Below are 19,562 nucleotides of genomic sequence, written 5' to 3'. Positions count from 1 at the left end.
GGCATTAGACTCATGAATAATACAGGCCTCCTGAGTGAGCATTCTGTACAGATATGATTATGATTTTACTTATTATTTATAATTTTCTATATATGCAGCAGATACATGGAAGACAGAAATGTTTTCTATGATGTACAGTCTAGAAGACCAAGTGTTAAAGAGATAAACTACTCAAGAATTGGTACAGAAAAAAAAGAATGATAATGCAAGCAGTGTGTCACAAACTTGATATATGTTCATTATTTTTTTCAGATACATAAAATAAATTTCCACTATGCTCTTAAGTTGAATATACTCTCCACTTATGTTCGCACTCAAGAATTTACTTTATTTCCAAGCTGGGCTTGGATTCCTAGCCAATATGTTTCTTCTTTGTTTCTATATTTTCATCATCCTAGGTCACAGACCTAAGCCCACAGACCTGATCTCCTGTCAACTGACCTTTGTTCACATCGTGATGGTCCTCATTGGAGGGGATATTTGGCTTACAGACTTCTTTGAGACACTGAACATTGATAATGACTTCAAGTGTAAGGTAACATTTTATATAAGTAGGTTGATGAGAAGCCTCTCTATCTGCATCACCTGCCTCCTGAGTGTGTTCCAGGCTGTCACTATCAGTGTCAGCACCTCTTTGTTGGCAAAATTTAAACAAAAATTAAAAAAGTACATGATATATGCTTTCTTCTGGATGTGGTCTTTCAATTTGTCCTTCAATAGCAACCGGATATTCTATGTTGGTGCTTATACCAACATGAGTGAGACCAACCAGATGAAGATAACAAAATACTGTTCACTCTTACCCATGAAATATACCATCAGAGGACTGATTTTAATGGTGGAAATTTCCAGAGATGTGTTTCTTGTAGGAATCATGATAACCACAAGTGTTTACATAGTGACTATCTTGTTCCGACATCAGAGGCAATGCAAGCATCTTCACAGCATCAGTCACCTGAGAGCATCCCCTGAGAAAAGGGCCACTCAGACCATCTTGTTGCTGGTGGTTTTCTTTGTGGTCATGTACTGGGTGGACTTCGTCATCTCAACGACCTCTGTCCTGTTATGGATGTATGACCCCATCATCCTGACTGTTCAGAAGTTTGTGATGAATGCCTATCCCACAATTACTCCATTGGTACAAATCAGCTTTGACAACAGAATAATTATTATACTGAAAAACAGACAGTCAAAATGTCACCATATATTTTCTAAGAGATGTTTTCTCTCTTCCTTAAAAAGCTATTAATTAACTTCTTATTTGTATGTACAAGTTCTGTGCAAGTGTGGAACCGTCTGTACATTCATCTGGCCTCCACAGAGTTGAGAAAATGTCATGCAATTCCCTGGAACTGGACTTACTAGTGGTTAAAAAAATTCATTCTGTGTAGCCCCAGTTATATTGTTTCCAAAATACAGATTCTTTTTAAACTTGAATGGTTCAAGTAGCAAAGCAAGATTCTTCATATGATTTTAAGTAACATGCATGCTATTACATATATAGTCATTCTTTTGACATTTCTGTTGTCAAGTAGTAGAGACTTTTTAAGTCAATTGTACACAATAAGTTGTTATTTCCACATGAATACTCTTTATCATTTTTACTTTTTTTTTTACTTTTTTTATTCGATATAATTTATTTACATTTCAAATGATTTCCCCTTTTCTAGCCCCCCACTTCCCAAAAGTCCCGTAAGCCCCCTTCTCTTTCCTGTCCTCCCACCCACCCATTCCCACTTCCCCATTCTGGTTTTGTCGAATACTGCTTCACTGAGTCTTTCCAGAACCAGGGGCCACTCCTCCTTTCTTCTGGTATCTCATTTGATGTGTAGATTATGTTTTGGGTATTCCAGTTTTCTAGGTTAATATCCACTTATTAGTGAGTGCATACCATGATTCACCTTTTGAGTCTGGGTTACCTCACTTAGTATGATGTTCTCTAGCTCCATCCATTTGCCTAAGAATTTCATGAATTCATTGTTTCTAATGGCTGAATAGTACTCCATTGTGTAGATATACCACATTTTTTGCATCCACTCTTCTGTTGAGGGATACCTGGGTTCTTTCCAGCATCTGGCAATTATAAATAGGGCTGCTATGAACATAGTAGAGCATGTATCCTTATTACATGGTGGGGAGTCCTCTGGGTATATGCCCAGGAGTAGTATAGCAGGATCTTCTGGAAGTGAGGTGCCCAGTTTTCGGAGGAACCGCCAGACTGATTTCCAGAGTGGTTGTACCAATTTGCAACCCCACCAGCAGTGGAGGACTGTTCCTCTTTCTCCACACCCTCTCCAACACCTGCTGTCTCCTAAATTTTTAATCTTAGCCATTCTGACTGGTGTAAGATGAAATCTTAGGGTTGTTTTGATTTGCATTTCCCTAATGACTAATGAAGTTGAGCATTTTTTAAGATGCTTCTCCACCATCCGAAGTTCTTCAGGTGAGAATTCTTTGTTTAACTCTGTACCCCATTTTTTAATAGGGTTGTTTGGTTTTCTGGAGTCTAACTTCTTGAGTTCTTTATATATATTGGATATTAGCCCTCTATCTGATGTAGGATTGGTGAAGATCTTTTCCCAATTTGTTGGTTGCCGATTTGTCCTCTTGATGGTGTCCTTTGCCTTACAGAAACTTTGTAATTTTATGAGGTCCCATTTGTCAATTCTTGCTCTTAGAGCATACGCTATTGGTGTTCTGTTCAGAAACTTTCTCCCTGTACCGATGTCCTCAAGGGTCTTCCCCAGTTTCTTTTCTATTAGCTTCAGAGTGTCTGGCTTTATGTGGAGGTCCTTGATCCATTTGGATTTGAGCTTAGTACAAGGAGACAAGAATGGATCAATTTGCATTCTTCTGCATGCTGCCCTCCAGTTGAACCAGCACCATTTGTTGAAAAGGCTATCTTTTTATAGTAAACATTGCTTTGATGCTGAAGGTCCTCAAAAAAGATCCTAATTGAAATTGACTTTTAAACTTTGTTTTCATTTTAATTTATTTTCACTTATCAAAAATATTATAAATATGTCATTATACCATTATTTCTTTCCCCTAATCATAATTTATCTATATCCATGAATAATGTGAATTTTAATTTTCTATTTTTGCCACAGTTATTTAATGAGTCTTTTTTGAAAATATCATGTGATTGTTTATTTGTACTTCATTTTATCTACTTATTGAAATATTAATGGTAAATAAAATGTTTTATATACACATACAGGTTGCACAATGTGTTCATTGCGTATATGTATGCATATATGTATGCGTATGTACACAGTGGAAGGATGTGTGTATTTGTATAGGTGGAGGCCATTAGACAGTGTTGGCTGTTGTTCTTCATATGCCATTCATCTGGTATCTTGATAGGAAATCTCTCTCTGTGATCTGGACCAAGATGATGGTCTCAGGATTTCTCCTGTATCAACTTCTCCACCTCTGGGATCATAAGTATTTACCACCATATCCATCATTTCAGCATTATGCTTCTCTTTTATTGATTCAATCTTTTATTGAAAAATGATTTTTCATATAATATATTCTAATTAGAGTTTCTACTTCCCCTACTCCTCTTAGTTTGATATACTTTCCTTAGCCCTGACCCCATCCATTCATAACTATATATTCCATTTTCTCTTTTAGGGAGATGCAATGTTGTGTCAGGAAGTATTTGTGAACCCCAAAAGACCACCAGGGAGCCACTTTTTGATGTAATTATACTAAGATCTCTTTATTACAAGCATGGGTTTGGGTTCTTCTCTAACCCCAAAGTGATATAGAAGCAATAGAAGTCAGAGCAGCCTATAGACCATTCACTGTGCAAGGTTTTGTAGGATGTGGGAGCAAATGTGGGTGTGTCTAGGCTGGCAAGTATCTAATAGAATGACTCTTGTAAGCAGACAGGTAGGTGTTCTGAAGCAAGACTGAACAATCACAAACAGTTTGAAAGTATATCTGAAACAATCAGACTAATCTTTGATTAACTGTTGCTTGGAAGAAGATAGTGATTAACTCTAGAGTATAGGCCAAGGACAAACCCTGGGGTCCTTCCTGGTACTTGAGTAGAGCTTGGATTTAGCTGTAGGTCAAGGTTTTACACTTTTTTTTAAAAAAAGATGGAGGCTGGTCCCAAAGTGGAGTAGGTTTGGCCTCTCTGCCTCTATCCCTCCTTCTCTTACTCTATACCTATCCTTTACAGTTATGTTGATCATATCTTGATTATGAATGACTTAATAGCTAAAATTTGCATATAAGCATATAGCATATACCATGTTTGGTTTTGTATGTCTGTGGTACATAACTTAGAATGAAGTTTGCCAAGCCTATCCTTTTACCTGAAAATGCCATTAGTTTAATGGCTGTGTACTGTTCTTGTATGTAAATATATCACATTTTCTTTGCTCATTCATCTGTTGATGGACATCTGGGTTGTTTCCAGTTTTTGGATATTATGAATATTCAGTGCCTATGTATTAAGATTAAGTGTCTATGTTTAATAGTGTCATTTGAAGTAGGTCTGTTCACAACTTCCTGAGGAACCACAACACTGATTTCCTCTGTGAATGTACATGTTTATGCTCCTGATAGCAATGCATGAGTATACTTCTTATGCCACATCTTTGCCAGCATTAAGTGTAAACTGCATTATTCTTCTTGGACACTCTGTCTGGTATGTGATTAAATCACAGAGAAGCTTAAATTTACCTTACACTGATCACTAGGGATGTTGAACTATTCTTTAAATGTCTCTAAGCCATTTGAGTTTCCTCTCTGGAAATTATTTGATTAGATCTGTACAACATTTAAATAGTGTTGTTTGTTTCATTGATATTTTAGTTTTTGATTTTTTTTATGTATTTTGGATACCAGTCCAGTACTGACTTGTTTTCTGTCAACTCGTCATCAGGGAGGAAAGAACCTAAGTTGAGGAAATTCATCCATGAGTAAAGCATTTTCTCCATTAGTCATCAGTCGCTAAGTGACAGGCCCAGTGTGGGTGGTATGATCCCTGGGTTAGTGATTTGGGGTTCTATAAGAAAGCAGACTGACACCAACCAAGGAGTGGCTCACACAGCATATGCAGCAGAGGATGGTCTCATCAGCCATCAATGGGAAGAGAGCTCCTTGATGTTCAATGAAGGTTTGATTGATGTCCCAGTGTGGGGGAACTGAGCACAGGGAGGTGGGAGTGGGTGGGTGGAGGAACATCTTCATAGAAGCAGAGGAAGGAGAGATGGTATAGGGAGTTTGCAGGAAAGGTAGAAACCAGGTAAGGGATAGCACTTGAAATGAAAATAAATTAAAGTAAATTTTAAAATAAAAGCAGACTAAGAAAACTAGGAAAAGCAAGCCAGTAAACAGCATCCCTCTGGGACCTCTCCATCACTTCCAATTTCTAGGATCCTACCCTGTTTGATTTCCTGTCCTGCCTTTTTTCACTTATAAACAGCATTGTGAAAATGTAAGCTGAATAAACACATTCATTCCCAACATCTTTCCTTCACAGTGCTTTGACACTGATATAGAAATTCTAAGAATAGTGCTCTATAGGATGTGTAGTTGGGAAAAATATTTCCCATTCTATAACTGTCTAATTTGTCTGAATGGTGGTGTCTTTCGCCATGCAGTAGACTTTTAGTTCCTGTAGTCCTATGTATTAATTGTTATTCTTAGGGCTGGGCAGTGGTTGCACAAGCCTTCAATCCCAGTACATGGGAGGAAGAGGCAGGTGGATTTCTGGAGGCTGACACCAACCTGCCTCTTCGAGGCCAGTCTGGTCTACAAAGTGAGTTCCAGGATCTGTTATTAGAAGGCACAGGAGAAAAGTAAAAAGATATGTAGAGGTGGGAGATGAGAAACTGGTAGTAGCCACTAGAATGTCCCAGATGCCAGGGAAGCAAGAGATTCCCAAGACCCAATAGGAATTACTTTAGCTGAGATATACCACAATGCAGAGAAAGAACTTGTAGAGATCCCCTTCAGTTGAGGAATGGAGCCATCCACCTATCTCAAAATTTTTAAACCAGAAATGTCCATATCCAAAGGAAAGACAGGAAGAAAATGGAACAGAGACAGAAGGAAAGGCCATCTAGAGACAGCCCCACCTAAGGATGCATCCCATCTGCAGACACCAAGCCCAGACACTATTGCTGATGTTAAGAAGAGCTTACTGACAGGAACTTGGTATAGCTTTCCCCTGAGAGGATCAACAAACACCTGACCAATACAGATGCAGCTACTCATAGCCAACAATAGAACAGAGAGCAGGGACCCCAGTGGAAGAGCTAAGGGAAGGATTGAAAAAGCTGAAGGGTATTGAAACCACATTGGAAGAACAATATCAAACAACCTGACCACCCAGACCTCCCAGAGACTAAACCATCAGCCAAGGTATACAAGGAGGGATCCATGGCTCCAGATACATATATAGTAAAGGATGGCCTTATCTCACATCAATGGGAGTGAAGCCATTGGGACTGTGGAAGTTTTATGCCACTAGAGTATGGTGATGCTAGTGTGATGAGGTGGGAGTAGAAAGTGGTAAAGGACCACCTTCATAGAAGCAAAGAGGAGAAGGAATGGAGATAGGATGGAAGGGTGTCTGGAAGATTAACCAGGAAGAAGGATATCACTTGTAATGTAAATGAAGAAAATAAATAATTTTAAAAAAGAACATCACTTATGTTAAGCGCAATAACACAGTCTGGAAAGAGCATGCTCTCATATTATCAGTGGATGCTAGCCATTAAAAAAAAAACAAAAAAACAACAAAAAAAAAAACCCAGGTATTATGTTACACTAACAGACTGACAGAAAATAAATAAGAATGAAGGCCCAAGTGAGAATTCTTGAATCTCACTTATAAGGGGCTATGAAATAGCCATAAAAGACAGATAGATGGGTGGAACTGGGAGGAAGTAGGTGGGAGGTGTATGAGTGAGTTTTGGATTAGGTGTGAAGGAGAGAAGAAATGAGTAGATGGCCATGAAAATGAATGGAAATCTGCAATCCATTGGAAAAGGAGGTGAGGGGCATCTACAGGATGAGTCAGAAACTTAGAATTAAGGGAGGTGCCCAAGAATCAATGGGGTGAGCTTAGCAGTGATTCACCACTTTGGGGATAGGGAACTTGAAGGGGCCTCCTCCTGTACCCAGACAGGAACCCCAGTGTAGGAATAGAGAGAACAACCCACCCACAAAACTTCCAAAACAAAATTTGTGTAGGCTCCAAGGAATGCTAGCACAGAGGATGGAGCAGAGACTAATAATATAGCCAACCAATAACCTGTCCAACTTGAGACCCATCCCATAAGCAAGTACCAATCCTCAACAATACTGATACTCTGTTATACTTGCAGACAGGAGCAAGTTGTCCTCCAAGGGGATCCACTCAATAGCTGACTCACACAGATATAGATACCCACAGACAAACAGTGAATGGAGCATGGGGACTCTTATGGAAGAATAAGAGGAAGGACTGTGTGAAAGGACTTTCAGCACCAAGATGAAAGAGCTTAAAAGGGGAGAGCCCCTTAGGGGGTTAGGTGAGTGTGGCTAGTCAGCGTGGGGGAAGGTGTCCAGGCGGGCCCTTGCCTGGGCACCTCTGCCCCTGAGGGACCACACACACACAGACATGGTATAGAATAGACTTTATTCAGAGTAGGGGATGGGAATTAGTGGTAGAGAGAGGGAGAGAGAGAGAGAGAGAGAGAGAGAGAGAGAGAGAGAGAGAGAGAGAGAGAATGGAGAGAATAGAGAGAATAGAGAGAATAGAGTGGAGGCCGGCCATGACCACATGGAAGGGGGAAGAGCCCCAGGGGCAGAGAGGTGAGAGAGTGTGGGAGAGCAGAGAGCAAAGAGAGAGAGGAGGAGCAAGTAGCCCCTCTTATAGTGAGCCAGATCTCTGGGGCGGGGCATACCTGGCTATTGCCAGGTAGGTGTGGGGTGGAGCTTAGACAAAACCCCAACATTCTCCAATGTTTGGTTAATTAATAAAAGAAGAAGAAAAAAGAAAAGAAGTGACGGCGAATATGGCAAAGCAGGAATAGGGTCGTTGTTGAGATCTGGCTGCTTCATGCTGACATTGGGGCGACGTGTATCTGGGGAACCTAGAGAAAGGGGTATGGGGGGTGATTGTCCAGTCTCAGGAGGACTGGCTGCTTCCTTGCTGTCCAGGATTTGTAGAGCCATTTGAGGATAGGTCAGGAGACAAGTCCATTAAAAGCTGTCTGTGTCTGAAGAAGCTGAGAGGAGTTTGGAGCATCTGAAGGTTGCTTCTCTGGAGCTGTCCTGGATATGGCAAGGGCCTGGACTTAACAAGATGTTGGAACACACTAGTATAGTTAGGGAATAAGACTAAGTACATTTGAGAGAAAGGAAAAAGTTTTTTTTTTGTTTTGTTTTTTTTTTAAGATATACAATTGAAACCCAGAGGAATCCCACCCTTTGGAAAGGTAGTAAAGTGGGAACTTGGGCAGATATACTTATCTGGATGGAGCCTACTTTGTCCATGAGCAGTAGATTTCGGTAGGTTTCCTGTAGCTAACAAGTTTATTAAAGAGATAACAACATGAGTTAACCACATGAACAGTCTTTAAGATGAGCCTTTGTGGATCAGAAGGAATAGAATTGAAGGTTGGGACAGTGACAGAGCAAGAAGAGAAAATATGAAGCATTTAATGGAAACAGAGTTTAGATAAGGAGATAACTGTCTAGCTGTCAATGTAGTCAGAAGTCTGAGGAATAAACAATAACTTAGCAGTTATAATATTAAAGAATGACAGATTCCAGTAGCCAGCAGTTCTTTGTGGTCTCTGGTCTCCATGGGGCTTTGGCTGTCAATCTGGCTTTCAAGCACAGAAGATGCATGGCTTTTTCTGTGTGGAATGGATACCCATGGCCTGAGAAATGGCTTACCTTTGTTTAGCTAAGTCATTCGACTCAAGGTATCGGGTTTTGTCCACTGCATTCTTTCAGGCAGCATCCTGTGGCGGTTTCCATCTTTCTTCTGAGACCTCCTGGGAGAAGCTGTCAGGCCTTTGGGAATTCTGTCTGTCTTAAATCTAATAACAAACTTCTGACAAGATTGAGTGCAATAAACACTGTGGGTCACAAAAAGGACGGGAACTCTGTAGGAAAACCAAAAAAGTCAACTGAGCTAGACCATTGGGGCTCTCAGAATCTGAACCACCAACCAACCAGCACACACAGGCTAAATCTATTCAATACAAGATTGGAAGTCTTAATAATGCAATAAAATAACTGAGGAGATTAAGAAGACACAAATAGGAAAGTAGTCAAGTGTCTATATTTACACATGCTATGATAGTTTGATGGCTATTTCTGGTTGTCAACTTGACTAATGGAAGAATGAGAATTACAGCCTAATAATTCCCTGTGCCTAACTTTCAAACGACCCCAAAATGTCAGAAGTTTAAAATGCTATCTCACTCCAAAGAAGCTCTAACTCTAGCCACCCAGGAGCTCCAAACACCTCAAATTCCAGATGCCACCCACTCCCCTACTCCCCACTCTTTGTTAGAAACTAAGTGAAAGGTCACATTCCTTGAGCCCACTCTTTTTTAAGAACTAAGCAAAAGGGCCTTGGGTACATGATCCTGGCCCCATAAGGTAATGGGAAATGAGCTAACTAGCTGCTTGTCTTGCTTCTGTAAACTGCTTATGCCATCACACCCACCCAGGAGCTCATACAGCTATGGGCCTCCAAGAAAATAGAAAACTGATTGGTCCACAGAGCATGGGCTCAGAGAATTTAAATTGATTGGCCTAAAAACTGTGGAGTGGTACAAATCAATTGGCTCACACTACCCAGGCTCTCGATGCTAAGGAATAATTGGTTTGTGAAGTGCGGGCTTTGTTGTAAGCCATAAAAGCTGTCCTGATTCTGCACTTGGGGTTCCACAGTCCTCTACCCCTGCGTGGTGTATGACTGTGAACCCCAGAGCCTCTGGAATAAAAATCTTCTTGCTGTTGCATCAAGACCATTTCTCTCAAGTGATTTGAGTGTCACCTTTTGAGGCATGGGGTGCTGGGGCGCCCTTGTTTTTCGGGTGTTTCACTACATCTGCAATTAACTATAACCCAAGTGACTAGACACACCTGCATGAGACTGTTTTAATCACATAATTTGAAATGGAAGTTCACTTCTGATCTGGATCATTGAGACAGGATGATCCACCATTAGTCTAGAACACACCTTCTACTGGCAGCTAACCTAAAGAACACATAAAGAAGAGAAAAGCTTGAGTTTTCTGTGCTTGCTTGCTCTTGTCTTGCTTTTGCTAGCAAGTCCATCCTTTCACTGGCACTAGAGTCTATATCTTCAGGAATCTGATATATGCTAAAACCAGCTGAGATATCCAGCCTCATAGACTAAACAAATACTGGATTCTTGGACATTCAGTTGGAACAGGGACATTGTTGGTTTCGCTGAATAACAGCCTGTAAACCATTCTAATAATTCTCCTTTATAGGAAGATGTGTATTTATTCTATAGGTTCTCTTCCTCTAGAGAACCCTGACTAATACAGGTAGTATTCTTTCTGAATCTAGTACAATGGTTCTCAACCTTCCTAATGCCATGACTCTTTAATACAGTTCTTCCTGTTGTGGTGATACCAACTGGAAAATTATATTCATTGCTATTTCATAACTATAATTTTGCTACTTTTATAAATGACAATGTGAATATCTGATATTTCTGATGATCTTATGCAACAGCAATCAAAGAGAAACCAGAGGCTGGACCTAGGCCCCCTGCAAATTATGAAGCAGATAAATAGTTTATTTTTCATGTGGGTCTTCCAACAACCGAAGTAGGGGATTCGCTGAGCCTATTGCCTGCATGCCTGTAGATGAGTTCCTCAATAAACAGTTGTGTCATCCCCCAGCCTTTGAGCAGGCATTTTCAAACCACTGGGCTAGACACTATCTCTCAGCCCTTGAAGTTCTGGCCCTTTGTTCTCCATAGAACAATACAGCCTCCTGTTTATTACCTGGGAGCTGAGATTAGCAAGCACCTGGTACTAGCCTGGGGCAGAGCACTGGGATCAAGATCTACTAGACCTATAGTTTTTTGAATTAAGCAGGCTACCCGCTGAGCAGTGTGGAGCCAACACAACACACACTGAGCCAATTCTCGACTTTGCAAGGAAGTGATTCACCCAGATAACCCTTAAATTGTCACATCATCAAATAAACTCTGCACCTCCAACAGCAACTGTTGTCCTGGGGCCCATTCTTTTTCTCTGCCCACCATCTAGCCCAAGCTTCTCTTCCAGGGACCCAGTTTGCTATAGCTGCAGCTAGCTATAGATTGCCTTTTCTAGTTTCAGTAGGAAGGGATGTGCCTTGCCATGAAGTGACTTGGTGTGGGAGAAGGGGTGGTTAAGAAGGGGGATGGGGACTAATGAGTTATAACACCAGTGGGGCTTACCCTTCTGAAAAGAGAGAGGGGAGGAGGGATGGGGGAAGACTTGTGTGAGGTGGTACTGGGAGAAGAGGGAGGGCTGATAATAGATTGTAAAGGGAATAAACAGGTAAATTTTTTATTTTATTTATTGTTATATGTAAGTACACTGAAGCTATATTCAGACACTCCAGAAGAGGACATCAGATCTTGTTAGGATGGTTGTGAGCCACCATGTGGTTGCTAGGATTTGAACTTGGGACCTTCAGAAGAGCAGTCAATGCTCTTAACCGCTGAGCTATCTCACCAGCCCACAGATAAATTTTTTAAATTAATTCATTTACTACAGAAACAAAAGCCACGAAAAAACATTAACTGTCTTGGGAAAACTCTAACAAAGCAAGTGAAACACATGTGTGATAAAAACTATAAGATACTGAAGAAAAAAATAGAAGATATCAGAAGATGAAAAAAATCTCCTATGCTCACAGAACAGGAGGATTAATAAACGGAGTCATCTTATCAAAAAGTATGTGCAGATTCAAAAACATCCCCATGAAAACTCCAAGGCAATCTTGAAAGAACATGAAAGGATATTTCACAACACCTTATAAAAGTACACACACACACACACACACACACATACAAGCAGGATAGCTAAAGCACACCGCTGAACAATAAAAGAATTGTTGGAGGTATTGTTAATGCCAAAAATTGGAGGAGAAAGACCACTCATTGACCCAAATCATTATGGCCGAATTAATTAAAGCAACCATTAATTATAGCATTTTTATTCATATACACCAGCTGCCTTCCCCTGAATTGGGGTTCAAGAACTCAGCATTCAATGTGAGAAGAGAAGGCTTTGATAGGTCAAAGGGATGGTGTTTCCACATGAGGGATTGCTTAGGAAGATAAGGTGGGCTTACAGGAGCAGAACATAAGCATAACAAGTTAGGAAATGCTGAAACAAAGACAGGGTTGCAACTGGGCATAACAAGGTAGTCACAAGTTGTAAAATCACCCTTTGAAACAAAGGTAGGGTTGTAATAGCATTTTGAAACAAACAACTGCAAACAGCTTTTTGAAAGTTGCAAAGAGCTTTTTGAAACAAAATCATGAATGCCATTCCTAAAATAAGCAGTGCAGAACTGTCTGTTCTTACAAAATGAAACATAGCCCAGTTCTTGAGAAATAAAAGTTGAGTCATAGATAAGATTGAACCTACTTTGTCTTTACTACAAGATGACTTTAAGTCTAAGATGGCGGCAGGCTGGATAATCAGTAAAACCAGTCCTGATCTCAAATTGTATTACACAGCTACAGAAATGAAAACAGCATAACATTCACACAAAAAGCAAACCATTGATGAGTAGAGTAGAAAAGACCCACACATAAGACCACAAACCAATAGACACATGATTTTTGGTGAAAAATAAGAAGTACACGATGGAACATATACAATATCTTCAACAGATGATATGAATCGAACTTAATGTCTGCATAGCGAATGCAAATAGATCCATTGTTTTCATACTCCCCGAAACTCAACTCCAAATGAATCAAAAATCTCAACATAAAGAACAGATATACTGAACCTGACAAACAAGAAAGGTGGAAATATTTTGAAAATATTTTCACAGGAAAAAAATACCCTTCAGAACAGAAAACTGATTACCAGACACTAAAAAGAACAATTTATAAATAATGCCCCATGAATATTCTGCAGGGTAAAAGATAACATCCTTCAGACAAATTAGCTACAGAATGGGAAAATATTTTTACGAACTACCTATCCTGTATAGGGCTTTTCTAAGGACTTCTGTACCTGTGAGAAAACACCACAAACAAAAAGCAAGTTGGGGAAGAATGGGATTATTGAGCTTACAATGCTGTTCACAAACAAACAAAAATTGTCATGACAGGAAATCAATCAGGGGAGGATCATAGAAACAGGAGGTGATGCAGAGGACCCAGAGAGGTGTTGCTTACTGGATTGCTTTCCCTGGTGTGCTTAGCCTTTTGTACAGAACCCAAGACCAGTAGCCTAGGGATCATACCACCCACAATGCACTGGCTCTTTGGTAACCAGTTGACAAAACGCCTTACTGAAGGATCTCATAGAGGTATTTCATCAACTGAGGTTCCTTTCTCTCTGATGGCTCAACCTATGTTGACAGAATACCAGCCAGTACTAGAATGATACCCAAAATATATAAAGAACTCAAAAACTTCAATATCAATTGAATGTGGGGTACAAATCGGAACAAATCATTTCCAAAAAAGGAAACTCAAATGGCAGAGAGACATTTAAAGAACAGTTCGACATCCCTAGTCATCAGTATAATGCAAGTTAAAGCTACCATGTAATTTAACCTTTTGCCAGACAGAATGACCAAGATGAATAATACAATTTACACTTAAAGCTGGGAAATATGTGGAGTAAGAAGAATACTCATGTGTTGCTGTCAGGGGCATAATTATGTACATTCACAGTGGAAATCAGTGTAGTGGATCCTCAGGAAGGTGGCACAAGATTTACTTTAAGATGCAGCTATGCCACTATTAAACATAGACACTTGATCCTACTACAGAGGCACTGAATATTCATAATATCCAGGAACTGGAAACAACCTAGATGTCCATCAATAGATGAATGAGAAAAGAAAAATAGATATATTTACATAATAGAACATCACTTAGCCATTAAATTAATGGCATTTACAGGAAAAAGGGTAGAATTACAAAACCTCATTCTGACTTGTGTAACACTGACCAACATGGTATGTTATTGCTTCTATGTTCATAATCAAGCCATAATCCACATGATCATAAAGTTTAGGTATAGAATAGGAGGAGCGGGGAGGATGCTGAGAGGCCAAACCATTTCCATCTTGGGATCAGCTGCATTCTTTTAAAAAAATGTACATCAATGGGAGGAGAGGCCCTTGGTCCTGTGAAGGCTCCTTTCTCCAGTATAGGGAATGTCAAGACAGGAAAGTGGGAGTGGGTAGGTTAGGTGGCAGGGGGAGGAGAAAAGGGATAGGGGGTTTTTGGAGGGGAAACAAAGAAAGGGGATAACATTTAAAATGTAAATAATGAAAATAACTAACAAAAAATACACAGGCTCTATCCAAGTACCAGGAAGGACCCCAGGGCTTGTACTTGGCCCATATGCAAGAGGAACTCCCTAACTACTGCCTAGCAACAATTAATCAAAGATTAGTCTGATTGTCTCAGATGTACTTTCACATTCTTTGGTATTGTTACAGTCTTGCTTAAGAACACCCATGTGTCTGCTTACAACAGTCATTCTATTAGCTACTTCCCAGGCTAGATCCCCTCACTTGCTCCCATTTCCTATGAAACCTTGTCCTGTTGAGGGTTGAAGGCTGCTCCACCTTCTCATCCTGCTGTGTCATGGTTAGGTTAGAGGAAAACCCAGATGAGAGCTTGTAATAAAGAGACCCTAGTACAACTGCATCAAAAATGGTTCACTGATGGTCATTTGCAGTTCACAAATGCTTCTTGGCATAACATTACATCTCCCTAAATAGGGAAAATGGGATAGATAGTTATGAATGGATGAGGGGGGCTGAAGCACAAGTACAAACTGAAAGGAATAGGAGAAGTGGAAACCCTAATCAGAATATATTATTATAATGCTGGAATGATGAAGTCTGGTGGTAAACACTTGTGATCCCAGAGCTGGAGAGGTGAAAACAAGAGAATCCCTGAGACTGCCCCCTTGGTCCAGGTCACAGAGAGAATGCTCTACAAGACACCAGGTGAACAGCAAAAGAAGAACAACTGCCAACATTACCTCCTGGCCTATATGTGTACACATACACACATGCTTCAGCTGTGCACACACACATACATAAATGCATACAAATACACAACAAACACATTGTACAACATGAATGTGTATATAAAACATCTTATTTCCTATTAATATCTCAATGAGTAGATAAAATGAATAGATAAACAGGCACATTACATTTTCATAAGGGGTGGATGGGAGAATAGGGGGAGGGGAGATGGCTTATCAGACTTTTGGGGAGTGGGGAGCCAGAAAAGGAAAATCATTTGAAATATAAATAAAAAATATTCAAATAACTAAAAAAGAAATACATTAAATAAATGTAGGAAATGTAGAAATAAAAAATTTACATCATTTTTATGGATCCACATAAATTATGATTAGTGGAAACATAAACCTACAACAAAATATTTAAACTATTTTTGATTAGTGAATGTAACTTAAAAACAAAAGAAAGCAGCTGAAAGTGTCAGATGAAGATATTTGCACCCAACCAAGGACAGAAGCAACTGACCCCTGCTGTTGAATTTGGGAAGGCTGAATGAATCTGAGGGCAACCCTGTAGGAGGACCAGCAGTCTCAATTAATCTGGACCCCAAGGATCTCTCAAACACTGGACCACTAAACAGGCAGCATACACTAGTTGATATGAGGCCCCCAACACACATACAGTAAAGGATTGCCAGGTCTGTGTTCATTCAGGGGTGATACACCTAACCCTCAAGAGACTGGAGGCCCCAGGGTGTTTAGAGGTCAGGAGGGGTGGTGGAGGTGGGAACATCCACTTGGAGAGAGGGGGAGAGGAGGAGGTATGGGATATGGAAAAATCAGAGGGTGGACAGGGATTGGCCAAGTGAGGAACAAAATATGAAGTATATAAAAATAATTAACAAAAATTGTTTAAAGAAAAAGGCTACTTTGTCAGGAAGGAAAAAAGAAAACTTGAAAATGACTATCAGTGTGGATATTCCTTTGAGTAACCTCAGCATCAAAGCAAAATTTATTATATAAAGTAAAAAGGAGAAAGAGAATTCATATGAAAGTATCAATTTATTGTGTACAATTAACTTAAGAACTCTCAACTATTTGAAGACAGAAGGGTCATAAGAATGTATATGTGCAATAACACAAATTTAATTTAAATCATATGAAGAATCTGGCTTTGCTACTTAAACCATTAAAGTTTAAAGATCTGTATTTTGGAAACAAAATGACTAGTGCTACACAAGTCCAGGGGATGCCATGACATCTTTTGACCTCTGTGGACACCAGAAATGCAGACATGCATGTCCTCTGGTACAACACTTGTACATATAAATGTGAAATAAATTAATAGCATTATAATGAAGAGAAAAAACATCTTTTTAAGAACATATGGTGGCATTTTGACTGCAAGTTTTTCAGCATAATGATTATTCTCTTGTCAATGCTGATCTGTACCAAAGGAGTAATTGTGGGATAGGCATTCATCACAAACTTCTGAACAGTCAGGATGACTGGGTCATACCTCCATAACAAGAGTGAGGTCGTTGTGATGATGAAGTCTACCCAATACATAACCACAAAGAAAACCACCAGCAACAAGATAATCTGGGTGGCCCTTTCCTCAGGGGATGCTCTGAGCTGGCTGATACTATGAAGGTGCTTGCATTGCCTCTGATGTCTGAGCAAGATAATCACCATGTATGTACTTGTGATCAGCATGATTCCTACAAGAAACACATCTCTGGAACTTGTCACTGTTAAAATCAGTCCTCTGATGACATAATTCATGGGTAAGAGTGAGCAATATTTTATGACATTCATCTGGCTGGTCTCACTCACATTGGTATAAGCACCAACATAGAAGATCCGGTTAATACTAAAGGATATATTGAAAGACCAAATAAATAAGAAAGCATATATCATGTATTTTTTTAGTTTTTGTTTAAACGTTGCCAACAGTGAGGCACTGGGACTGATAGTGACAGCCTGGACCACACTCAGGAGGCAGGTGGTGCAGATAGAGAGGCCTCTCATCACCCTGCTTATATAAAAAGTTGCCTTACATTTGAAGTCATTCTCAACATTCAGAATCTCAAATAAGTCGGAAAGGGAAATATCCCCTGCAGTGAGGAACATGGTTATGTGCACGAAGGTCAGTTGACAGGAGATCAGGTCCGTGGGCTTAGGTCTGTGACCTACGATGATAAAAATATAGAAACAAAAAAGAAACATATTGGCTAGGACTCCAAGCCCAGCTTGGAAATAAAGGACATCCTTATGTGAGAACATAAGTGGAGAGTGTGTTCAACTTAAGAGCATAGTAGAAGTTTATTTCATATATCTGAAAAAAATAATATAGCATACATCAAGTTTGTGATACACTAGCTATATTTTCATTCTATTTTCCATACTAATTCTTGAATAGCCCGTCTCTTCAACTTTTGATCTTCCAGACTGTACATCATAGACTACATTTCTATGTCTTCCCTGTATCTGCTGTATATATAGATAATTATAGATAATCAATACAATCATAGTCATATATGAACAGAATGCCCAGTTTGTGGGCCTGTATTACATCCAAGTCTCATGTCATAGAAATCCAATCCTATTGATTTAATTGCCTAATTCCTTGTTAACAGCTAGAACAGTACTGATGAGCATAGAATGTTAATCATATTTGTACAACTGAAAAGAGTTACATTAATCGGGAAAATATTCAGAAGAGAAATTGAAAATCTTAGGTTAGTCATTCTCATATTCTATAATTTTACTGTGTTGTGTTTTACAACTATCCATTCTTTGACTCATTATTCTAATGTAATCGCAGTGATATTTCATGGTAATCGCATTGGTTTAAGCAACCAAATGTCTTTCTCAATCTGTCAGTTTTAATGTTCCATTTTCCAAGAAATCTTACATCTCCAGAATCTGAATTAAAGTGTGAGATACCATTATTTTACTTTCTATATCCTATGACCATTAATTCTGGTACTAAATGGCCCTAAGCCTCTCCCACTTTAGACACCATCCCATCAACTTTTGTGAAACTTCAGATTTAAAGAACTAACTCCCAGCTACCAAGACAAATAGTAATTTTCTTTTCATAGGAAGAGCAGGGTCATTAGTTAATAGAATGAGTAGTCATGGCTTTCTAGAAATCCATGTCGTTATCTTACCTACCTATGTCTCTCTTCTGTATTTATCCCCCTTCACACTCTAGGAAGCTGCCCATTACCTAGTGCACTGAGGAGTTAATTGTACTGACATTTTGATCTTTTTGCTTCCATCCCACCCCTACATGGCCATTTCTCTCTATTTCTTTCATGGTTTCTGTAGTGACTACAGACTACATATATATCCCCAATAAGACAGAACTTGGGACACTAAGACAAACACTATTATCAACACAGTATGACAAACATGAACTCACTGAAGATGAACAGATACTGATCCTGTTTGTATATTTCTGTTTCAAAGCATACTCCTTCCCATGCCGTACAAAACAAGATCCCCAGTGTTACCAGACATCATCAGAACCCACACACTTTTCACAGTTTCACTCAACAGTCTTAATTTTAGGACCGATGATAGTTATTTGACATGGTGACCAGGATCAACTTATTATTGAATTAATTTAATTCATTACATTAAATCAGCTTGTGATAGAGAAATAAAAACAACTACACTGAATCAGATTCTTGTGAAAACAAAGTGTCCAAATATATTGTCAAGTTTATGCATATGTTCCACGGGTAAAGGCACATGCATGTATGTATGAAAATAATTTAGAAGTTAGTGCCTGTGGCTACCTATAACTTTTAAATGGCTATGAAACCATAAGTCACACATTTAATATTTATATTATTTTGCACCTAAAAAGCTTAATCTAGTAAAACAATGGATTCTTCCCAATTACCAGAGATGAACCCCTGATTCACCAGCAGGCATTTACAGAGCTGCAGAGAGTTGTTCTATTTATTAAAGCCCCAGGAATGGGGTAAAAATTTACCTCAGTGAGCAAAAGCATGTTTTGCTTTTGGAAAGACCTGAGGTTGATTCTCAGCATTGACATTGTGGCTTGTGACTATATGTGACACAGGTTGAAGGAGAAACAACCTCTTACTGACTAGGCATGCAAGAGGTAGACAGATACTATTTGTAGGCAAAATATACATATACATGTGCATTAGACATAGACATAGCACAGACATAGAATATAAATATGGGAATAAACAAATAAAATAAGAAAACTAAATAAACTTCCAGGAGAATACTACATTATGACCTTAGTTTTTTAACTGTAAGAACTTTAGTCCAATTCTAATT

At 39.3% G+C, this 19,562-nt stretch overlaps 2 pseudogenes; one reads left to right on the top strand and one right to left on the bottom strand.

Moving 5' to 3' along the window:
- The first annotated feature begins 304 nt into the window (after positions 1–304).
- LOC127677477 (putative vomeronasal receptor-like protein 4) lies at positions 305–1,215 on the top strand (annotated as a pseudogene).
- A 15,371-nt stretch (positions 1,216–16,586) lies between these two features.
- LOC127677476 (putative vomeronasal receptor-like protein 4) lies at positions 16,587–17,552 on the bottom strand (annotated as a pseudogene).
- Positions 17,553–19,562: the final 2,010 nt, after the last annotated feature.

This window comes from Apodemus sylvaticus, chromosome 2 (genome assembly GCF_947179515.1).
Source record: "Apodemus sylvaticus chromosome 2, mApoSyl1.1, whole genome shotgun sequence".
NCBI lineage: Eukaryota > Metazoa > Chordata > Mammalia > Rodentia > Muridae > Apodemus > Apodemus sylvaticus.
This window is presented reverse-complemented; position numbering and strand designations above follow the sequence as displayed.